Below are 7,543 nucleotides of genomic sequence, written 5' to 3'. Positions count from 1 at the left end.
GATTAGCTGCCTGGGTTTGCTGGACTGGCTCGCGTTGGGTCTGCTGACCGCGTTGGGCTGTCGCATTTTGTTCCTCCAAGAATAGCGTGAGTCGGGTGCATCGGTGGCTGACATCGACTTCGTACGACTCTGTTTCGTCGAATTCTTGGCTGTCAACATCGACGACGTCCATGACTGCTTTGTTAGCGGCGATGAGATCGTTAAGTTTTCTTTCTATCGTCACTTGCTGCACGCGTATATTTTGATGAGCGGTCTCTTTGTCTTGTAGCTCATTGAACTGATTGACTAGTAGTTCAACTGGTTCGAGGACTCTTCGGAGTTGCGTCCGAGCTTTATCCCGCTTCTGGATGAGTTGAACTGTTCTTGGCATGATTGCTTGCTGTGATCTGACGTTGAGTCGTAGAGGTCTAGTTGAGAATCCTGGTCTCGGCACCAATTTTGTGGGGGAAAACTGCCACAAACAGTATAGGATCTTTAAATCTCACCAGATAGACTGTAGATACATCAAGCAGTAGACGGTATACCAGTGTGCAATGTTCTAATGGTGAACACGCATTTATTCAGTTGTACAGCAATGAGATAGAGCTAGTTGAAAACTACATACGCTAGGACGATTTGGAACAATGTATCACTTGGAGTACAAAGGATGAAGTCTGTCTTTATTAACACTCTTTGTCAATTTAAAGACAAGGGTGGATTCACACCTTAGAATTTTAATCCTTGGCGTCAATTAATATGATTGGTTGTTTTAATTGAGCCAATCAGGGAGAATACACTTATGTAAACTGATAGAAATGGCTGAATACAGGCCAAAGTGTGTTTCTTTGCGTCACGAAAACAGCATAAATCTATAGAAACTTTGATTACAACTACTCAATCTTGATAACATAACTAAAGATAATAAATACTGATAATTACATACAACAATGAAATAAATCCGATAAAAAGAAGTGAAGTTATGGTTAAATAACATGAAAAATATATGTATCCACATGGTAATAACGATAGAACCCTGGGTAATGGAAGAAGATGAAAACAACAGTCGTTTGAGTTTCAACACCATAGCTTTACTTAAATAGAACACAACCATTGTAGTTAATAAAATAGCCACATGCATAAAAGAAAATGATAATCATGAAAATTGAAGCTGTGCTCGCCTCGCTTATTTTGTGGCATCATCGTGGCCTCAGGTTCGCAGTCTCATGGCATCAACATGGCATCAGCTTCAAAGTATTGTGACACGAGTATGACCTCATTATTTTCACACAGTAAAGGAAAACACATGTAAAGAAGTTCGATATATAATCGATTTGAAATTCAGGGCGGTAAGGGGAATAAAATAATAAAATAAAATAATCAAGAGTAAAATGACATTTTACTAAAAAGATATCTTGTTGAATTATTTTAGTGTTGCGAGTATTGGGCACCAACAACTTTGTGAAGTAAATTACAATCGGCAAGGTGACGAGTGTCGTATTGGCTGCAAGGAAAATTGTGATAAATTTAAATCACACGATGCAATCGTCGTTCGGATACAACAAAATTTGCTATATACGAAATGAAACTGTTCTTGTTATAAAATTACCATTTTTTCACTCATTTCATTTGCTGGTAAGAGAACCGATCCCATGCCCGGACTATTAATACATGCAAAACCCACGGACGCTGCCTGGTGCGTTGGCGTTGTCGCCAGTCATCTTGATACAAAGTTCCAAAACAAGTGCGTACATTCAAACCTATGATTGGATGGTTGTGATGGCGTCGGTCTTTGATAAAATTTGACATCCAATTTTCAAAATTAAGTCACGATCAGCATGGACGTATTTGGTGACCAGCCGATGAACAATTTGAAAATTATGATTCACACGGAAGTCCTTCGATACTGAAAATCGTCGACCCCAGCCTAGTCTGGTTTATCTTATTTCCCAACTCACAAAACTGATTTGTATCTCAGCCCTGTTTTTTTTTCTTTTTTTGAACTGAGGTCAAATCCCATCCGTTTGTCAAAACATGGAGCTCCATGGTCAAAATATGCCGATGTTTTTTTCAGTGAATAATTGTGAAGCCTGTCACAGCGCAAAATAACTTAGTGAATCGACGCCGGAGATTGGATGGTACGACGACCCTTCAATTTGCATCAAATATGCTTTGTTACAACACCATTGATTGGATGAGAGTCACCTGATCGGGGCACGACCTGGGTCACATAACCATATTTGTCCGTATTATCGACAGAACTTTGCGAGAGAACCACACCCACATTTTCATCCATTTTTAGCGCGGAAGTTGCCAACAAATGTCGAAAAACTCATGAATTTTATGGATTCGAATAAAATAAAACTAGCGATTGGCAAGACTGGTTAATAATATATCCCCCGATGCTCTTCGATTTTTTTTATTTCAAGGTGAGAAATGGATAGCTGAAGTTCCATCGATTTCAAGGCGACTATTCCACTGCAATAACTCTACGCACTGTTGTAGTTTCGAGAGGTAAAAAAATATATAATAAATAGTACTTGTTTCATTGTTTGGTTTTACAGCAAATTACGGAACATGATCCCGGTGAATTGCTATAAATAAATGCTGATTGTGTTGAATGGCGGACGTCGGGACCGTTTGGAGAAACCAACGGGGATCGATAATCCAAACAAATTATTGGGACACGGTCGGTGGACCTTTCAAACAAATGAAATTATTAACGAAAGACGAGATTTTTCTAGATATATACGAACATATATATACCAAATATATGCAAAATTGACAAATACACAAAGACGTGTAATATTATGCTTTTATGGTCCTTCGGCTTGTCTTCTCCTTGGGGAGGAAACAACAATAATTCAGTGGACCAAAGCCGTCAAGAACACCAGGAAATATTGGAATGGACCTTCTCCTCATAACGTTATCTGCAGTGCCCGAATCATTTATCAGTACGTATCATTTACGCCCGAATCATTTATCAGTACAATTTCATTTGTTTCGATCTTGCAGTTGTAGGTATTCGCATCCTACCGGACGCACACAAATTTACATTTTAGAGTGCAGATTTTCTAACATTATTGATACATTGTTCAGGTGGAGTTTAATAAAAATAACAACGTTAAGATTTTCGGTCACGATGTTCAAACTCTGTGCCTGTGCCTTAACCAGGTGCCTGAATCGTCATGGTCATTTTGGGGAGGTACACGATCACCCACATCGCGTATTTTCTCGCAGGTTCAAACCTGTATGGGCCACTTTGTCCCTGGCACTGTAAAACAAAATCGTGACATCTCTCGTTGTCATCATATTCCTCGATCTCATAACTCTCGTCAGACGATGATAAGATAGAGTCCGTGTCGCTTTCCGAGCACTGCATGCGTATAGCGGCCATTGTGAAACGATGACAAGTTCCCCCCGTGACGTCACAAATCACCCTTGCATGCTAATTAGGTTCTCTAGCTGAAGCCTCGTTCTGAGTCGGCCAAGAAATTGGACGTGGGCGTTTCCTTATCCAGAACATTATTATTGCTCGTTTATTTAATTTATGTACATTTTTCACTTGTTTTTTTTCATAATGTTGTTTATAAATAAATTTTGCACACAAAGAAAGTCAATTGTCCCAATTCAGTTACACTTTAACAACCCCTGATAGACGAAACCCGCATTGTTTACAAACGACACTTACAATGAAGAAACAAACATGTTCATAAAAAAACACACATTTTATTACAATACGATTTACATACCGTCTGAATTTACGGTGAAATAATGGGTAGGATCTGTGAGGAAACAGTGGACAAAGGCATTTATCATTATCTTCGTTTCGGTATGTTTTCGATCGTACGCAAACTCACGACGCAAAGCAATTTTCAGCACGATTTTACCTGGAACAACTTCCTTTGACATAACAGGTCATGTCTTTCATTAACCAATCAAAATGATGTGTCGTAATGATGAAATTTTCCGATTATTGACGATGATTTTTTAACGCAATGCGTAAGTGAATTAGCGCAATGTTAAAATGCGATCTGTAGCACTGATTGCAACGAAAAAACGATGATTTTTTCCCTAAAAACTGGTGATTCGCAATTTCCGAAATATAAACGACGGTTAATAGTAACCGTGGGTAAACTGAGTGTGGAGGAAGAATTTAAACACCTTTCTCGGTCGCCAACATGTCTCATCGTTCAAACCCTAGGCCTTTCATGGTAGTCTCAAAGTAAACCATGCCCAATAACCAGGTACACGACTTAACGATCACATTTTTGGCTTTTCGAAAGCTACTACTCAAAGAAATATGGATTACTCCAGAATTGCAACATCGGGGTTCATCCTGAGTAAATGACAGAATAGAAAGGATGCGAACCACATTGTGTACGTTCGCCATGCATTCTGAATTTAATGCGAGTTTTCTCATAAAACTAAAAGCATGAACCAAACTACCATGCCAATCACGATTATTATGAAATGAAACACGCCTTTTACACGCATATTTTAAAGAATATCGTCGACGTCCAGTAAAAACACTCTGGTGTAACAGACTTATATTTTAAACTGTTGAGGGTAGTGGTGATACAATCAGGATATTTATTCGTGGAGACATCAGATACAGTGATAATACAGTGAAGTGTAAACTTGGTTTCCAGGCGATGGCTTTACAGCCACGCCTAGAGACAGACCTCCCGTATAACCTCAGCCCCCGTGTAACCTCAGCTCCCCTTATTTATAAGTGAAACCACGTGATATCGTGACGTCACTACGACGCCTAGCACAAGTCAACGTGATTGGTTAGAACTTACTAACATGCCCGGTATAAGGAGTGCTAGACAGTCATGGTGACGTTTGACACGGCGTGTATAAAAGTGTTAATATGGTTTAGGCTTTAAACAATACATTAGATATTACATATAGGTGTAGGAATGTGAACATTAAAGTAATAAGCATGGGAAAGTTAACACGTATTGACATAGACAATTGAATGCAATTGTCATGTCATACGTGTATGCGGGTACCACATCAAATTTGTGACACTGGGCTTATAATCGTGAATGCTCTCAACACGATAAATACCAAGTAAAAATATAGGGATGGGCTTCATACTCGGAAGGGGCTTACGATCGGGGAAGTACGGTACTTTAACGTAATTGGGCTTTCACTCTCAGAATACTGTGGTTCAAACGCATAAAACTCTAACCCAAGTTATAAAAAGCACATTGTGCATATAAAAGTTGAGTTTATACTAGTAGTACACAATGCTTGGCAGCATGAACGGCTATGTGCAATGGCGTATACGAATGCGATCAGATACTAAAACGTCATAGCTTTGAAAAGTACCCGGATGTTAAACATGTTCGTTCGTTATTTATTCCCCTCCATGAATGGCCTCCATGGCAAGCACTTCAAATGCCTATCCAAGCTAGTTATAATCAAAACAAAATTAAACCACTGCAATATTATTTCGAATACATTTTAGAATATACACAACTATAAATTAAGGCCGCATTTAGGTTCGCTTTAAAAGAAATCCCAAATGGTGTTCAAATCATGTGACCAATCATAATAAATTTTGCAAACTTAAATGTGCTAAATACTATATATGAGAGCATTTTACTTGGTGGTTCTGAAGAAGAAGATTTTCAAGTGTTTTAGGAGAAAAAATATGGCGGAAAAAGTCATGTGACCGTTAAAGTTTTTATTACTTAGATTTATTGCTCATGAGTTGTGCCATATGACATAAACACATCTGACTGCCTAGACCCTCGGAAAGTGGTCAAATAGCCACTTCCAGTTTAATTTCAATTCAATATAGCTGCCGAACCATTTGACCAATCACAATTCTGAAAGTTAGGTGCACCAGTTCACATTAAGTACTATTTCAGACCATTCCGTTCTGCCGTTTTCTTAAACGAGCTGATGGAAAAAACACGATGGAAAGCAAAAAAAAACCTCCAGCGATAACAAAATTAGATAATTGAGGATATCACGAAATGAACAAATCTGAGAGAAGTGGTTTTTAACAAGAAGTCGAAAATATCACTTTTTACCAAAAATGACAAAAATATTCATCAAAATTAGAGAATTAAAGATATCACGAAGTATTAGGGTTGTACAAACACGTTTGTTTACCTAATCACACCTATCAGAAAGTTCATGAAAATAATAAATTCCATGTATTACTCGTTGGCTTAACTACAGATTACAGCTCCGATCGGAAACTATTAGAGAATATACCCTGTTCACAAAGAACACTTTAGGGTAGCATTCCCTATAGAAAAAAGGCCTCTCCTAAGGGGTCACCTCGCGAGGTGATCACGCGTAAGAGGCCTGATCCGACATTCTCACAAACGTTTCCGCTGCACCAATGGGCCGCCAGAAGCTTGTGGGGGAGGTGGGCTGGTTCCACAAACTTTCTGGTAGGTATGATTAGGTAAACAAATGGGTTTGTACAACCCTGATAGTTAACTACTTCACCTACCAGAAAGTCTGTGGAAATAATAAATTCCATTTATTACTCGTAAGAGTAGCACGCTCACCGGAGGTGGGGAGGTTCCAGCGGCTGAAATGTATATTTTTCGACACCAAAACGGAAGGTCAAAAACTGAGAAATCTAAAGCTACTCACCAACAAAGTCTAGTCCCAGGATAAAACCACTTAAGCAACTTATCAGGGACCGGGTGCCTCAAGGGTAAACCCCCCCAAATTTAGGGAGGCTACTAAAGCTGGTCAACTGAACAATAAATTGGGCCCCAACAATTTTAATGCATCGAAACAGTATATTGCTAGGGTTCGATAGCGCTGAACGAAACCGGTAGCGTCAAGCAAAGGAGGCTGGTTTCAACTGAAGACACTATCGCGCTAACGCTTTCGCGCATTGATGGTGCGGATTGGGTCAGCGAACACAGTCTAACCCGTCACCACTGGACCCAACCTGTCGATACCTCCTGCAGTGCTTGGAGGTATCTCAGGTAATAGTTAATGAAGACATTCTGAGATCTCCAGAACCCTGCTTGAAGCAAGGCCCCAGACATCAAAGCCAATGAGTTAGCTACCCCGCAAACCTTGTGTGCCTTCACCTGGTGGCATTCCAAACGAACCGATGAAGAAGCAGTTAACTTATACAATTCCAGGATCGTATGTTTGCCCTGCCCATAACAGACAAACATGTGCTTCTCACTGCCCCTAGACACCTTGGTGCCATCGCAGTACCAGCTCAGAACTCGAACCGGACATAGAATCTGTTCCTGACGATCCTCCTTGCCCACAATGTTAGTGAGGCGTGGGATGACGATCAGCTCAGGGTCGTGCCCTGGGATTTGATTCTTGGCAAGAAAGCCCAGTCGAGTCTTCAATATAACTTGTGAGTTCATAAAGGAGGCACATCTCGTATCTCTGAGCGCCGCCAGCCTAACACCAGAGCCAGAAGAAAAAACTTTTTTCATAGTGACATACTTCATAGGCTCAAAGGGAGGGGGTGTTGTAACGCCAACAGAACTAACGACAAGTCCCAGTCAGGAGGATTCATTAACCCCTTGGCGCATGGCCTCTTTGAGCGGAAAGACTT

Source organism: Saccoglossus kowalevskii, chromosome 2 (genome assembly GCF_978046115.1).
Source record: "Saccoglossus kowalevskii chromosome 2, keSacKowa6.1, whole genome shotgun sequence".
In the NCBI taxonomy this organism is placed as follows: domain Eukaryota; kingdom Metazoa; phylum Hemichordata; class Enteropneusta; family Harrimaniidae; genus Saccoglossus; species Saccoglossus kowalevskii.
Note: the sequence above shows the minus strand (reverse complement) of the source record.